Source organism: Silene latifolia, chromosome Y (genome assembly GCF_048544455.1).
Source record: "Silene latifolia isolate original U9 population chromosome Y, ASM4854445v1, whole genome shotgun sequence".
NCBI classification, from domain to species: Eukaryota; Viridiplantae; Streptophyta; class Magnoliopsida; order Caryophyllales; family Caryophyllaceae; genus Silene; species Silene latifolia.
Genome location: NC_133538.1, coordinates 359,402,610 through 359,418,961, shown reverse-complemented (window position 1 = coordinate 359,418,961; position 16,352 = coordinate 359,402,610). Strand labels below are relative to the sequence as shown.

Genomic DNA, 16,352 nt, shown 5'->3' with positions numbered 1-16,352 from the left:
TCTTCCCCTCCGCCTCGTGTGTCTGAGGAGGAAATGAAGCGGCTCATTGCTCAAAATGAGGCCCTCACCAAAGCTCTTAGGAATGTCACTCGGGAGAGAGATGCCGTAATGGATGCCTCGGCCGAAAGCAACGATATTTCACGCCACCACCCTACCAAGTACCTTAGAGTGGGGGAGTCTTACCTTTTTAGTGATTGGGTAAGAGAGATGGAGAATGTGTTCGTGGTGGTGAGGTGCCCGGAAGAGCTTAAGGTGGAGCAAGTTGCCTTCTACTTAGGAGGACTTGCGGGAGGTTGGTGGTACAAGGAACGAGAAGCTATGAAGAACTTCTATGAATAGAGGGGCGAAGCCGCCAGCACTTGGGCCGATTTCAAGATAGAAATGAGGAATGAGTTCATCCCCGAGCACGTGAGGTGCAAGCTTCGAGCGGAATTCGACCGGTTCGTTATGACCGATGCTATGACTGTGCAAAACTACTACATCCGCTTTTGTGAGCTCGCTACTTACGTGGAGGACCTTCACCTTAGCCAATCTCATTTGGATCTCAAGTTTGAGGGAGGTTTGACCGTCAAGCTCTTGGAGAAGCTCACCCCCGGAGATTTATCTAGTCTGAAAGAAGTCTCTGCTAGGGCCGGCAAACGCGGAGAGGCTACTCGGTGTCGCCAAGGATGCTGAGGATAGCTCCGGGGAGAAAAGGAGGAATGAAGGTGAAGGAGGGTATCAACCCAAGAAGAATACTTTTAACCAATCCAAGTCGTACTCGGGAGGAGCACAAGAAAATAGCTTTGGAGGGACAAGCAACTATGGGAATAGGGCCGCTAGTGAAGGACAAGGGTTAAGGTGCTATAATTGTGGTGGCCTCGGTCACAAAAGGGTTGAATGCACTAGTTCTCAAAAGGGACATAACCGGAGATTTGGACAAGGAAACTCTTACCACACACCTTCCCAAAGTGGAGCAAGCAACCGGAACTTGGGGGCTTGGAGTAACCCAAGGAATGAAAATCCCAACTTCAATGGCGGAAACAATCGGGGAAACTTAAACCGGGGAACACCATCAAGGGCAACAAGCTATGCGGGCGGCAATACTTCCGGGAATAGGCCAACTCAATCAGCTAGCACGATCCAAGGAGCACCCAAGACTGTGGCAAGTTCTTTGCCATGGACAAGAGGAGTGCCGAGGAAGACGCCCACGTTGTATCCGGTACATTTCTTGTTAACTCTCACCCATGCTTTGTTTTATTTGATACGGGGGCCACACACTCTTTCGTGTCTAGGATCCGTGTACCGACCTTAGGATTGGGGGAGGACGAACTAGCCAAGGATGACGTGACCATACCTTCAGGGGAGTCTATTACATGTTCAAAGATTTATAAAGAAGTACCCGTCTTAATTCATAAAACAAATTTTCCGGTAGATCTTTTAGAATTTTCTTTGGAGGGGTTTGAGATAATTCTAAGAATGGATTGGTTGAGTAAACACAAAGCCAACCACTACTACAAAACTCGTTATCCACATCGGACATTTTTGTATATGGACATCGGATACACACCCGATGTAGAGAATGGTCATGTCCATTGCGGATTAATATACATTGGATTTTAAACCGATGTCCATTAAAATTTGCACAACGGATTTCTATATATCTGATGTCTATATGACATATAGACATCAGCCTTTTTGGAAGTCCGATGTCCATTCCTGGCCATAGGCATCAGATATCTAGATATCTAAATAGTCTGATGTCTATTGTAAAATATAGACATCGGTTTTTTTTATAAAAATCCAATGTTTATAATTATTAATTTTTATAAAAAAAATATATATTACTATATTATTACCCAATACATTACTACTACACATGATCACAAATGCAAAGAATAGATTACTTCTACTAATCAACAAAGGTCGTTCGTCATACTTTCATACAACCACCAAAACATAGATTCATACAACGCCGTCCAAATTCAACAACCAAGAAAGGTCGTTCGTCATAGTTTCTTACAACGAGCTTACCAAAACATAGTTTATACAAATGCCGTCCAAATTCAACAACCTCCAAAGGTCCAAAACATAGTTTGCAAAATCTAGCTAACACATTACTATGACTGTCTTAAGAAAATAGTTCGCCTATAAGTCCTGAACCTCATTGATTTCTTCTTCTGAATAAGCCATTTTGTCTTGAAAAAGCTGTAAATCATGCACATAAAGGTTACACAAGACTATGAGAGTAAGTAAAATAAACTAATTACACAACCATAAACAGACGCTTATAAAAGGAACATCAACTACCACACTTGAAATTTTACTTAAGTATGTATGAAAGACTCGCAACACGTTCATTGTTCAAGGCTTCGTATGAACTCATGTGCAGATGATGGTAATGATGATCAACTACAAATTAAGAAGAGAATCCACTGATACATGAACTGAAAAAAATTACTAAGACTAAACAAGTTCATGCCATACCAACTACGGTTAGTCATTATGCAAAAATGTAAAAGACTGACATCGAGAGATATTGTTAAACTTCAGTTAGGGACAATTGCATTAGTATCCTAGGTAAAAAGTCTGGTTGATTGTCAAAAAATAATATCCGAGCCTCTTAATTGTCGAAAAATAATACAAGTAAAAAGAGTTGACAAATCACCCATTTTTCATTCACTGCCAAAGTAAAAAGTCTCATCTAGTAAATTTACTAAGGTTTGGTGAAGAGAAACAATTCTAGAGAGTAGTCATGTATAATATCTCTATAAGAGATGATTCATGTTCCATTTTCAGAAAATCAAGTGCTTCATTCCATAAAATTGAATGGAGTTCTTAGGTTTTGAGATAAATACCCTACATACAATGAATGTTTAGCCAGAGTCCATAAATAAAGCTATTTGCATAGAGTTCTTGATCATATATGATTATATGACTAATATTTCTGCCCGTTTGTAGCATATCGCAACTCTAAAGAGTAAACCTAAATGTTCTATTTGAATACATCTATATAACAGCTTTAAAAGTATAACAGCTACAAGCTATGCAACTATCCAACAAGAGATCAGACCAAAAACTCAGACAATGATGTTAGCAAATCAGGGTACTCTATATCCCATAACAGGGAGAAAACAAATTGAATATGAGGGAAATTGACGGTGGATAATCTTGTTGACGCAGCAGACAGAAAGAGAAGAGTTACAATCAGAGAAGACCTACCATGAATTAATGACCAAAATATTTTTCAGGAAGTTAAGTACTGCATAGTACATAATTTACCAGCAAAGTGAGTGCCATTTCCAAATTGTTCAAAGAAGCAGGAAACTGCAGTACATCACTTGTCAATATGCAAATAGATAGCAAATCTTCCAGATGCGGAACGAGAGTGAGGCAGTACTCACTAGAACATCCGACAGTCGTCAACAATCCCATGTTAATGACTACTAAATAGACAACAAATATCCAGGATGAGGGACGACAGTGAGGCGAAAACAAATCTACTCTTGTCGACCAACCATGTGTAATGTGCAGCTAAACGTCTAAACTACTATCATAAACTAGCAAGAGATAAAGAATCTTTAGCAAAACCCAGTCATAAGAAAGGAATCAAGAAAGGAATTATTATTAAATGGTATAAAGTCTTTACTGGTCATGCATAAGAAAGGAACCACCGACTAACCTAGTTAATGGCAATAGTATGATAACATACCAACTCAAAAATTTATTAAGTATAGAAAATATGGGAAGAGTTGATTATTTTTGATGACAAATACTTGTGTAAGACGGCTTAGCACTAGTGTGTTATAAGGGCACAATGTAGCATACACACAAGTAATTTAAAAAGAAAGCAACTACTCTTAATTACAACCTCTTTTATCCTCATCTTTTCTTCCCAAGGAACTAGCAAACATAAAATTACCACTAAAAATAAATTAGATTAAATTTGGAAATAAAATTAACAAATAAGAACTTACCTGTTGCTATATAGTTGATTCTTATTGACAGTTAAATCGCCAAGGTAACCTGTAACACTAGCACAAATCAGTTCATCTCACCAAAGTTAAGACCTTATTTAAAAATGTTAATTAATTAGAACTTGCAAGCTCCAATTTTCATAGACACAGTTGTAGAATGAAGGCTACGGTCAGAAATTTGAATACAACAATTGAGCTCCACATACATGAGTTAAATCGCCAAGGTACCAATGGTCGGAAACTGGACAAAAAGTAAGACAAATGAGTGAAATTAGGGGTTCGTTCCTCGCTAAAAGTAATTTTAAATCTCAGTAGTCAAATACTAGTAACTTTATAAACTAAAGAACACAACACAATCAACAAAAGCTACTAGTAAAGCCTTATGTTTGACGCAAGGATCAACCTAGCTAATTAATAAAATGATTGATTCAAAATCAATCAGATTCAAAATCAATCAGATTCAAAAACTAGGGTTGATAATTTTACGGAAAATTAAAATCAATACCTGGAAAACTCTAGTTTTGATAGTGAACGAAGACTAGGTAGGCCGGAAGGGGGTTGTTGTGAGACTGTGGGAAGCAAACGTAGGCAAGTAGGGAGAAAGACGGTGGTGGTTTACCCAATTTCTGAGAAAATGGAGAGAAAGATGCTTTGTTGAGGAAAATCGATCGGAGATAGGAAGTGAGAGGGTTGGAAGGTAGTTCGATGATGAAGGGCGATAAGTATAAATGAAGTTTGTATGAGATTGATTAAGGGTGTGCTGAGAATGGATTGCAAGGTGGTTGAGAGGATATGCGAAATCCAAATTAGGGAAATTGGTGCATCAGACGGAGGGGAGCGTTTATTATATAGGGAGTAATTCACATTTTCACTGTAGATGTACATCGGTTAAATGTTATATACTCCCTCCTATTTACTATAATCTTCCCTATTTCGCTTTTTGGATTATTCAGGTTTTCTTCCTTATTTTCTCTTTGGGGTTGATTTATGTGGTCTAAATTCAATTGCATATGGTATAGTGTGTTTTGTGTGGTCCAAATTAACTTTCTTATTTCTTGTGCAAAAAGTAAAGGGGAAGAATATAGTGAATAGGAGGGAGTATAATGTACTTGACTATTATATAGACATGGGTTTTATTAATGTCTCATGTCCATTAAAATTAGAAATAATGGACATATGTTTTCTAACGCAACTGATGTACATATAATTATAAATACATTAGTTTTTTGCAAACAACTGATGTGTATAATTTGTACATCAGTTTTCTAAATAATCAGATGTCCATAACGCGTTTTGTAGTTGTGAACATAGATTGCTATCAAAAGAAGATTGCTTTGATAGGACCTAAGGGTATTAGGGTGTCATACAAGGGTTATCTAGTCAAGCCTAAGGTAAAACTAGTTTCGGTGATGACCCAAAAGACTTGTCTAAAGAAGAAGTGCCCAATGATCTTATGCCACGTGTGGGATACTAGATTGGAGAGGCCTCAAGCTAGGGATATACCGGTGGTGGGAGAATTTGAGGATGTATTTTCGGACGAATTGCCTGGATTACCTCCACCGAGAGAAGTGGAGTTCGGAGTTGACTTGAGACCGGGTGCGGGACCGATTTCTAAGGCCCCGTACCAGATGGGTCCAAAGGAGCTAGATGAATTGAAGAAATAACTTCGGGAATTGGCGGACAAAGGGTATATTAGACCGAGTGTTTCACCTTGGGGAGGACTGGTTCTATTTGTAAAGAAGAAGGATGGAACGTTGAGATTGTGCATTGGCTATTGCAAGTTGAACAATGTTACCATTAAAAACAAATACCCTCTACCAAGGATTGATGACTTGTTTGACCAACTTAGTGGAGCCGGAGTGTTTTCAAAGATTGACCTACGTTCGGGCTATCACCAATTGAAGATCAAAGATGAGGATATCCCAAAGACCGCTTTTAGATCAAGATATGGACATTATGAGTTTGTGGTAATGCCGTTTGGACTAACATATGCACTGGCCGCTTTCATGGATCTTATGAATAGGGTGTTTAGTCTGTACTTGGACAAGTTCATGGTGGTATTCATAGATGATATCTTGGTCTACTCCAAGACCAAAGAAGAGCATGAGGAGCACCTAAGGATAGTGTTGCAAACCTTGACAGACCACCAACTTTATGCAAAACTTAGTAAGTGTGAGTTTTGGCTAGAGAAAGTGGCTTTCTTGGGCCATATCGTGTCAAAGGAAAGAGTTGTCGTGGATCCCACCAAGATTGAGGCCGTGTCTAGGTGGGTAGCACCCAAGAATGTAACGGAGGTTAGAAGCTTCTTAGGTCTATCCGGGTACTATCGTCGGTTTGTGAAAGACTTCTCTAAGATTGCAAGACCCTTGACATCACTAATGAAGAAGGAGAGCCATTTCAAGTGGGACGGGAGTTATGAGACGGTCTTCTTAACTCTAAAGGAGCGCCTAACCACGGCCCCGGATTTAGCCTTGCCGGAAGGAAGTGAGAATTTTGAGGTTTACACCGATGCATCAAAGAATGGCTTGGGGTGTGTACTTATGCAAAATTGTAGGGTCATAGCCTACGCATCAAGACAATTGAAGACTCATGAGGAGAATTACCCGACTCACGACTTAGAATTGGGAGCCGTTGTTTTTGCATTGAAGATTTGGAGGCATTACTTGTATGGAACAACCTTTAAGGTATTTTCCGACCACAAAAGTTTGAATTACTTCTACACCCAAAAGGAGTTTAATATGAGGTAAAGGAGATGGATTGAGTTAATTGGGGATTATGACATGGAAATACTTTACCATGAAGGGAAAGCTAATGTGGTGGCCGATGCCTTGAGTAGGAAGTTGGTGCACTCCTTATGTACCGCCTTGTCCATGATAAGATTTAAGGAAGAAGTAAAGGAAATTCATATGATAAGAAAGGAGGAATCAATTGGAGACTTAACTTTAGAACCCGAGCTGTATGAGGAGATTCGGGAAAGGCAAGCAAATGATGTGAAGATCCAAGAATGGAAAGTAGTATTAGACAAGGGGAAACCTTCAACATTTGAGTTACATATGGATGAGAGCCTTAGATTCAAAGGGAGATGGTGCGTGCCATGTGATGAAGAGCTTAAGAAGAAGATAATGAATGAAGCTCATAATACACCATACTCGGTGCGCCCGGGTGGTGATAAGCTATACAAATACCTCAAGAAGGCCTTTTGGTGGCCGAATATGAAAAGAGAAGTGGCGGAATTTGTGGCAAAATGTTTAACTTGCCAAAGAATAAAAGGTGAGCATAAGAGACCACAAGGGAAGGTGCAACCTTTGGATATGCCGGAATGGAAATGGGAGTCAATCTCCATGGACTTTATAGTGGGCTTACCGAGAACCCAAAAAGGAAACAACATGATTTTGGTCATCGTGGATAGACTAACCAAGTCGGCTCACTTCATTCCAATGAAGGATACTTGGAGCAAGGTAAAGCTAGCTAATGCATATTGCAAGTATGTGGTCAGGCTTCATGGATTCCCAAAATACATTGTTTTGGATCGAGATTCACGGTTCATCTCAAGGTTTTGGCAAGAGCTTCAAAGCTCCTTGTGTACTCAATTGAAAATAAGCACGACCTTCCATCCCGCGACGGACGGACAAACAGAAAGGACAATCCAAACGTTGGAAGATATGTTGAGGGCTTGTGTTCTAGAATTTGGAGGTTTATGGGAAGAAAGGTTACACTTGATAGAGTTCTCCTACAACAATAGCTATCATGCTAGCATTGGTATGGCCCCATTTGAGGCTCTATATGGGAGGAAATGCCAAAGTTCGATATGTTGGGACGATAGTACCAAAGTCGTGATTTCAGGGCCCCAAATGATCCAAGATATTGTCGATTAAGTCCGTGTAATCCGTGAGAAGATGAAGGCCGGACAAGATAGGCAATAGAGCTACGCCGACTTGAGGAGGAGTTACATAGAATTTGCGGTAGGAGACAAAGTACTACTCAAGGTTTCACCCATGAGAAGAGTCATGAAATTTGGAAAAAGGGGCAAGTTGAGCAAAAAATTCATTGGCCCCTATAAAATCTTGGATAGAGTCGGGGAAGTGGCTTATCGCTTAGTACTTCCACCGGCCTTGGACCAAGTTCTTAATGTATTCCATGTGTCTCAATTGCGCAAGTACATAAGTGATCCCTCTCATGTGCTCGAAGCAGAGATGATTGAACTTGATGATGCCCTAACATATGTGGAAACACCCAAAGAAATCCTAGACCGAAAGGGTAGGAAGAAAAGACATGGTGAGACAACCTTGGTGAAAGTGTTGTAGTCCAATCACCTTGTGGAGGAGGCCACTTGGGAGGCCGAGGGGAACGGAAGGAGAGATACCCTCACCTTTTCGAGTAGGTATGAGTCGGTTACAGGGTCGTAACCATGTTTCTAGAGGGGTAGGGCGTACTACGCAAGTACCTTAAATATAGTCTTCTCTCTTTTTCCTTTTCGTATATGTAGTTTTAACGTCACATTTGGGTCAACACTAATCTTATAATTATCCCGACTCGCCATAGTAAACCTTGGGGGGGGGGGGGGGGTATATATTCCATACCTAGTGTCGGGAGTGAACTTCGGGAATAAAGTTCTTTTAAGGGGGGTAGATTGTAATACCTCGTATTTATTTAAGTATAACTAGAACGAATAGAGAACCCACTCGGCCGAGTGCAGCTCCACTCGACCGAGTGGGAGACCGAGTGATCCAATACAGTAGGCTAGAAAGCCTGGAAAGTCAGTCACTTGACCAAGTGACCATCCACTCGACCAAGTGGAGCCTCCACTCGATCGAGTGGGCTTCCACTCGACCGAGTGACGGTCGAGTGAGTTTTACACGGGAAATGTTTGGTGAAGTGTCGCTTTCATAACCCTATCTTTTCAGATTTCCTACACCAAAACCCCTCTCATACACTATTCACCACTCTTAAACTTCACCAACCTCTCTCTGAACTCTCCACCTTCAAATCCTATCAAAACCCTAAGTTTCCATAGAAGAGTTCTTGCCTCCTTAGCCTTTCTCCTTTATTGTAAGTGGATCTACACTACTTCTTCTCTTCTATCTTGTCTTAACAACTTTATTTTGTTAGTAAGTTACTCCTTACTTAATTATGTTGTAAAAATTCAAGGACTTAAGTTAGTATATTGTTATAATAGGTGGTAGTGTTAATTATAATAACTAATATGTGTAGAAAGCTTCATTGAGGAGAATTTCTAGGGATTAGCTTGTGGGATTGTGAAGATAAGCTCAAGGTAGGGTTTTCCTACTTAGCTATGGTGTTATGAGTATTTAATTATGTATTTAATATCATTAATTACATTTATCTCATAGTAGTTGCATTATAACATGTGTTGGATAATTAGGGTTTGGTACATATTGTAGTCTCATAATGATTTATGGAAGAATGAGTATGGTGAATGACTCTAGCATTAATTATCTTGCACTATAACATGTTAATAAGCAATTAAAAGAAGAGAAAATGAATTAATGAAGTTATGAGCATGAATTAATTATTGTATGAATTTAATGGCATGCTTGTTTGGTTAATTGTTCTTGTTGTTGGTGAATTGTTGACATTGGAGATTGTTGGAGGATGTTTGTGATGGTTTTGGAGGCAGAAGGCGGTTGGGAAACCGTCTTCCGCTCAAGTCTCCCTTGGAGCGTCCCACTCCATGGGAATGTGCACATTAGTACTTGGGTTATGGAGGGACTCGTGCGGTGAGGCATGTTGTTTGGTAGGGGATTCGAGTCGCACTCGGGCCCGGTACCACGGACGTGTTCCGAGTACCTCAATAGTTTTGGTGACGTCGTGGGCGTGTCCAGGTCACGGTTGGAGGAGATGAGTTTTGTGGATGCTTGTCATGTTTACATACCTCATTGAAGTAGTAAGTTAGTTGCATCTCTTGTTTATTATTGAACATTCATATCATTGGCTAATACTTGGGTTTGAATGTCTGTGATGAACCATATGGTGATTTCTGCCCATATGGGGAGCAGTGTTGACAGGTGCATGTGTTGAGTAGCGGGCTTGGGAGCGGTCTACCTCGTTGTCGTCATTTGTTCTTATCTAGTTTTTGACATTTAGACTACATTCGATTTGTTGTATTAACGGGCTGATTTTCATATCCCTTACTTATGATCACTTAACTCTACAACTTAACTATTTATGTTATCTAAATTACTTCTTTACTTGTTGTTTGCACTACACTCTTGGGAAGCCAAGGCTCGTGACACCTCCATATGATGGGGATTGCCTAGAGGAAGAGCCCCGACTTATGGGGGTGTTACAAAGTGGTATTAGAGCGACGATTTTGGAGCCTAACTAATGAACCAATAAATTAGGATGAGTCAATTTAAAATGAACCCGGTTTGAGTTTTAGAGGGTTTGTGACAAGCTTGGGAGATGTCTCAAGGTTGAGTACTTGCCCTCTTAACTTGAGTCAGTCACTACGCATGGGTAATGGGATGTGTTTGGTGCATTTGATTGTTGCATACTTCTTGCTTGATGTTGTGGAATTTGGTATGCATGGTGATGTCCTACATGATAATATGCTCAATAATGGTAGACTTTTGAGAAAGATGTGTGGGATGTAAAATAGTAAGTATACGTGTTAAGTATCGTCATACGTGTGTCATATGTTGTGAATATGTCTATATTCTCTCCCGTGCTTGCGTATAGGAACATGTGAATAGGGTTATATGTGGACTTGTGTGAGTTAGAATGAGTAGATGACCCATATGTAGTGTACTCGGCCAAGTGAAGAGAGGAACTTGGTCGACTAGATAGCACTCGACCGACTGCCCATCCCACTCGACCGCGTGGATGCTATTCCAAAATCAAAAGTGCTCCTATAAGTTGCCACACTCGACGGAGTGAAGGTCTCACTCGATCGAGTATGTTCTACTCGACCGAGTAACATGGCCACTCGACAGAGTGGATTATGGGAGAATTCTGGAAACGTTCTGATTGTTGTGGCACTTGACTTGACCGAGTGTATCGCACTCGACCGAGCTGGGAGACCACTCGATCGAGTGGACGCCTGGGATTTTGGGTAACCTTTTGATTGTTGATACACTCGACCGAGTGGGACACTACTCAACCGAGCGGGCTTACTACTCGACTGAGTGACCTTCCTCACTAGACCGAGTGGGCCTGTATAGTGGTAAATACCCATTGACTCCTGTTTTGAGGCATGTGTTGATGTTTGTTATACTTATTAAATAGACATTATGACAAGACCCCGTGCAAGGACTCCTTCCCCTCCGCCTCGTGTGTCCGAGGAGGAAATGGAGCGGCTCATTGCTCAAAATGAGGCCCTCATCAAAGCTCTTAGGAATGTCACTCGGGAGAGAGATGCGGCAATGGATGCCTCAGCCGCAAGCACCGACATCTCACGCCACCGCCCCACCAAGTACCTTGGACTAGGGGAGCCTTGCCTTTTTAGTGATTGGGTAAGAGAGATGGAGAATGTGTTTGAGGTGGTGAGGTGCCCGGAAGAGCTTAAGGTGGAGCAAGCCGCCTTCTACTTAGGAGGACTTGCGGAAGGTTAGTGGTACAAGGAACTTGAAGCTATGAAGAACTTCTATGAAGAGAGGGGTGAAGCCGCCATCCCTTGGGATGATTTCAAGATGGAAATGAGGAATGAGTTCATCCCCGAGCACCTGAGGTGCAAGCTTCGAGCGGAATTCGACCGGTTCGTTATGACCAATGCTATGACCGTGCAAGACTACTACATCCGCTTTTGTTAGCTCGCTACTTACATGGAGGACCTTCACCTTAGCCAATATCATTTGGCTCTCAAGTTTGAGGGAGGTTTGACCGTCAAGCCCTTACTTATGATCATTTAACTCTACAACTTAACTATTTATGTTATCTAAATTACTTATTTACTTGTTATTCGCACTACACTCTTGGGAAACCTAGGCTCGTGACACCTCCATATGATGAGGATTTCCTAAAGGAAGGGCCCCGACTTATGGGGGTGTTACAGATGGTGTGTGCCATGTGATGAAGAGCTTAAGAAGAAGATAATGAATGAAGCTCATAATACCCCATACTCGGTACTCGCGGGTGGTGACAAGCTATACAAAGACCTCAAGAAGAACTTTTGGTGGCCGAATATGAAAAGGGAGGTGGCGGAATTTGTGGCAAAATGTTTCACTTTCCAAAGAGTAAAAGGGGAGCACAAGAGACCGCAAGGGAAGGTGTAACCTTTGGATGTGCCGGAATTGAAATGGGAGTCAATCTCCATGGACTTTATAGTGGGATTACCGAGGATCCAAAAAGGGAACAATATGATTTGGGTTATCGTGGATAGACTAACCAAGTCAGCTAACTTCATTCCAATGAAGGATACTTGGAGCAAGGTAGAACTAGCTAATGCATATTACAAGTATGTGGTCAAGCTTCATGGATTCCCAAAAGTCATTGTTTCGGATCGAGATTTGCGGTTCATCTCAAGGTTTTGGCAAGAGCTTCAAAGGTCCTGGGTACTCAATTGAAAATGAGCACAACCTTCCATCCCGCGACGGACGGACAAACGGAAAGGACAATTCAGACGTTGGAAGACATGTTGAGGGCATGTGTTCTAGAATTTGGAGGTTCATGGGAAGAAAGGTTACACTTGATTGAATTCTCCTACAATAATAGCTATCATTCTAGAATTGGTATGGCCCCATTTGAGGCTCTATATGGGAGGAAATGCCAAAGTCCGATATGTTGGGACGATAGTAGCGAAGCCGTGATTTTAGGACCCCAAATGATCCAATATATGGTTGATCAACTCTGTGTAATCCGTGAGAAGATGAGAGCCGCACAAGATAGGCAAAAGAGCTACACCGACTTGAGGAGGAGTGACATAGAATTTGCGGTAGGAGATAAGGGACTACTCAAGGTTTCACCCATGAGAGGAGTCATGAGATTTGGAAAAAGGGGCAAGTTGAGCCAAAATTTCATTGACCCCTATGAAATCTTGGATAGAGTCGGGGAAGTGGCTTATCGCTTAACACTTCCACCGGCCTTGGACCGATTTCACAATGTATTCCATGTGTCTCAATTGTGCAAGTACATAAGTGATCCCTCTCATATGCTCGAAGTAGAGATGATTGAACTTGATGATGCCCTAACATATGTGGAATCACACAAAGAAATCCTAGACCAAAAGGTTAGGAAGACAAGACATGGTGAGACAATCTTGGTGAAAGTGTTGTGGTCCAATCACCTTGTGGAGGAGGCCACTTGGGAGGCCGAGGAGAACATGAAAGAGCGATACCCTCACCTTTTCGAGCAGATATGAATCGGTTACAGGGTCGTAACCATGGTTCTAGAGGGGTAGGGCGTACTACGCAAGTACCTTAAATAAGTTTTTCTCTTTTCGTATATGTAGTTACCCGCCACCAAAAGTCACATAAAAGGGGGGTAGATTTTAATACATCGTATTTATTTAAGTATAACTAGAGCGAATAGAGAACTCACTCGGCCGAGTGTAGCTCCACTCGACCGAGTGATCCAATACAGTAGGCTGGAAAGCCTGGAAAGTCGGTCACTCGACCGAGTGACCATCCACTAGACCGAGTGGAGCCTACACTCGACCGAGTGCCGGTCGAGTGAGTCTTACAGGGAAAATGTTTGGTGAAATGTGGCTTTCATAACCCTATCTTTTCAGATTTCCTACACCAAAACCCTTATCAAAACACTATTCACCATTCTCTACATCTCCCCAACTTCTCTCTAAACTCTCCACCATCAAATCCTCTCAAGAACCCTAATTTCTTTTAAGGAGATTATTGCCTCCTTAGCCTTTCTTCTTTGTTGTAAGTAGATATACACTTCCTCTTCTTCTCTATTTTGTTTTAGTAACTCTATTTAGTTAGTAGATTAATCTTTACTTAATTATGTTGTAAGAATTCAAGGGGTCAAGTTATTATGTTGTTATAATAGATTGTAGTGTTAATTATAATAACTAATATGTGTAGGAAGCTTCATTAAGGAGCATTTCTAGGGATTAGCTTGTGGGATTGTTAAGATAAGCTCAAGGTAAGGTTTCCCTACTTAGCTATGGTATTGTGAGTGTTTAATTGTGCATTTAATACCATTAATTATATTTATTTCATAGTAGTTGCATTATAACATGTGTTGGATAATTAGGGTTTGGTATATATTGTGGTCTCATAATGATTTTGGAAAGAATGAGTATGGTGAATGACTCTAGCATTAATTATCTTGCACTATAACATGTTAATAAGCAATTAAAAGAAAAGATAATGAATTAATGAAGATATGAACATGAATTGATTGTTGTATGAATTTAATGGCACGCTTTTTTGGTTAATTGTCCTTGTTATTGGTGAATTGTTGACATTGGAGATTGTTGGAGGATGTTGGTGATGGTTTTGGAGACGGATGGCGGTTGGGAAACCGTCTTCCGCTCAAGTCTCCCTTGGAGCTTCCCACTCCAAGGGAATGTGCACATTAGTATTTGGGTTATGGAGGGACTCATGCGGCGAGGCATGTTGTCTGGCAGGGGATTCGAGTCGTACTTGGGCCCGGTACCACGGACGTGTTCCGAGTGCCTTAGTGGTATTTGTGACGTCGTGGGTGTATCTCGATCACGGTTGGAGGAGATGATTTTGTTGGATACTTGCCATGTTTACATACCTCATTAAACTAGTAAGTTAGTTGCATCTCTTGTTTATTATTGAACATTCATATCATTGGCTAACACTTGGGTTTGAATGTCTGTGATGAACCATATGGTGATTTTCGCCCATACGGGGAGCAGTGTCGACAGGTACACGTGTTTGAGTAGTGGGCTTGGGAGCGGTCTACCTCGTTGTCGTCACTTGTTTTTATCTCATTTTTGACATTTAGACTCCATTCGATTTGGTTGTATTAATGGGATGATTTTCATATCCCTTAACTTGTGATCACTTAACTCTACAACTTAACTATTTATGTTATCTAAATTACTTTTTTACTTTTTGTTCGCACTACACTCTTGGGAAACCAAGGCTTGTGACACCTCCATATGATGGGGATTGCCTAGAGGAAGGGCCCCAACTTATGGGGGTGTTACAAGAATAGTTATGATTTTGGAGTAATGTACCAAATATAGTGAGTGTGAGACCAAACCCAATCGTGTAGAGTAGTACTTGAGCGAGTTGACCAGTCACTCGACCAAGTGGATGAGTCACTCGACCGAGTGAACTGATCACTTGACCGAGTGGACCTGTCACTCGACTAAGTGGACAAATTCAAGAAACTGGAAAACTTCTGAAAGGTTTCCACTCGATTAAGTAACCTGTCACTAGACCGAGTGCCCTAAGTACTCGGCTGAGTGGGCCTGGTGAGCTGAGACATTCGTGTAAAATTTACTTTTCTACATTATCTTTTCATTTCTATCTTGAACCTCGTAACTTCGGCATCGATTTATCTTAAAATGATTCAAATTTATCATATTGTAATTTGGTGTTTGAATTACACTTTGCTACCCCGCTTTTTTGTCTTCTCAAGTTTTGACCAAGTAGTGGAGTCATCTTCTTCATGTTGCAATTTGAAATGGTTTTATATATACACATGTTTATTCAAGTTTTATTAAATAATTGCATGACTTTGTTCAATTTCATAGTAATGGTTGATTTTCTATATCATGAGAGTGGTCAAAAATCAGATTTTTACGATAAATTTTCTTTCTTTCCCACCATGGATGAGCTTGGAAACTTGTGCTTTGGAGTCGATAACCGGATTTTCATGTGTGTTGTTGGGTCATGTTGAACAAGAAAGGCTTAACGTTTGTTGTTAATGTCGGATTTTACCTTGTATGCGAAAATTTTAATTTAAAAGTTTTGACTTACTTCTCATTTTCATGAGTGAAACTTGTTTTAATCGTCTTACAAAGACTACCGTTATCCCTAGTGGTGTGGTACATTGTCTTAAAAATGAGGATTTCATTGTAAATTTTAGCCTAAAATTTTGAAGCAAGTGAGGAATATGAACAATATTTGATTTAAACCCAAATATGGTTTAAAAGTATTGTAAGGCTATAACATTATTTATGATTTTGCTATAACATGGTGTGAATCAAAATTTTCCGTCTTGAAGGTTGACAAATTTTCCGCAAATGTTTTGAAAAGTATACATAAGCTTTGATTTTACGCTCGTGACGTACTTCACTACTTATTCCTTATTATTTTAATCTTCGATTACAACGTTTTGTGAAGTCGTGCATAAGAAGTTTTTCCATCTTAAAATATTATTTTCAAAAAGGAATGGTATATCAACCCGAATTTTTGACTTTTCTAAGTTATGTTTTATACCAATCGAATAGTATGTGACACCCCCATACTCCAAGTGCCTTACCAGGACCACTCAGGTATA

At 40.6% G+C, this 16,352-nt stretch overlaps 1 long non-coding RNA gene across 1 annotated transcript; it reads right to left on the bottom strand.

The window, feature by feature from the left end:
• Positions 1–1,859: 1,859 nt before the first annotated feature.
• LOC141627044 (uncharacterized) lies at positions 1,860–4,796 on the bottom strand. Its single transcript, XR_012536609.1, has 4 exons — positions 4,462–4,796; positions 4,163–4,197; positions 3,957–4,005; positions 1,860–2,187 (listed from the first exon to the last, which is right to left on the bottom strand). It is a non-coding gene; the product is annotated as an uncharacterized LOC141627044 (long non-coding RNA).
• Positions 4,797–16,352: the final 11,556 nt, after the last annotated feature.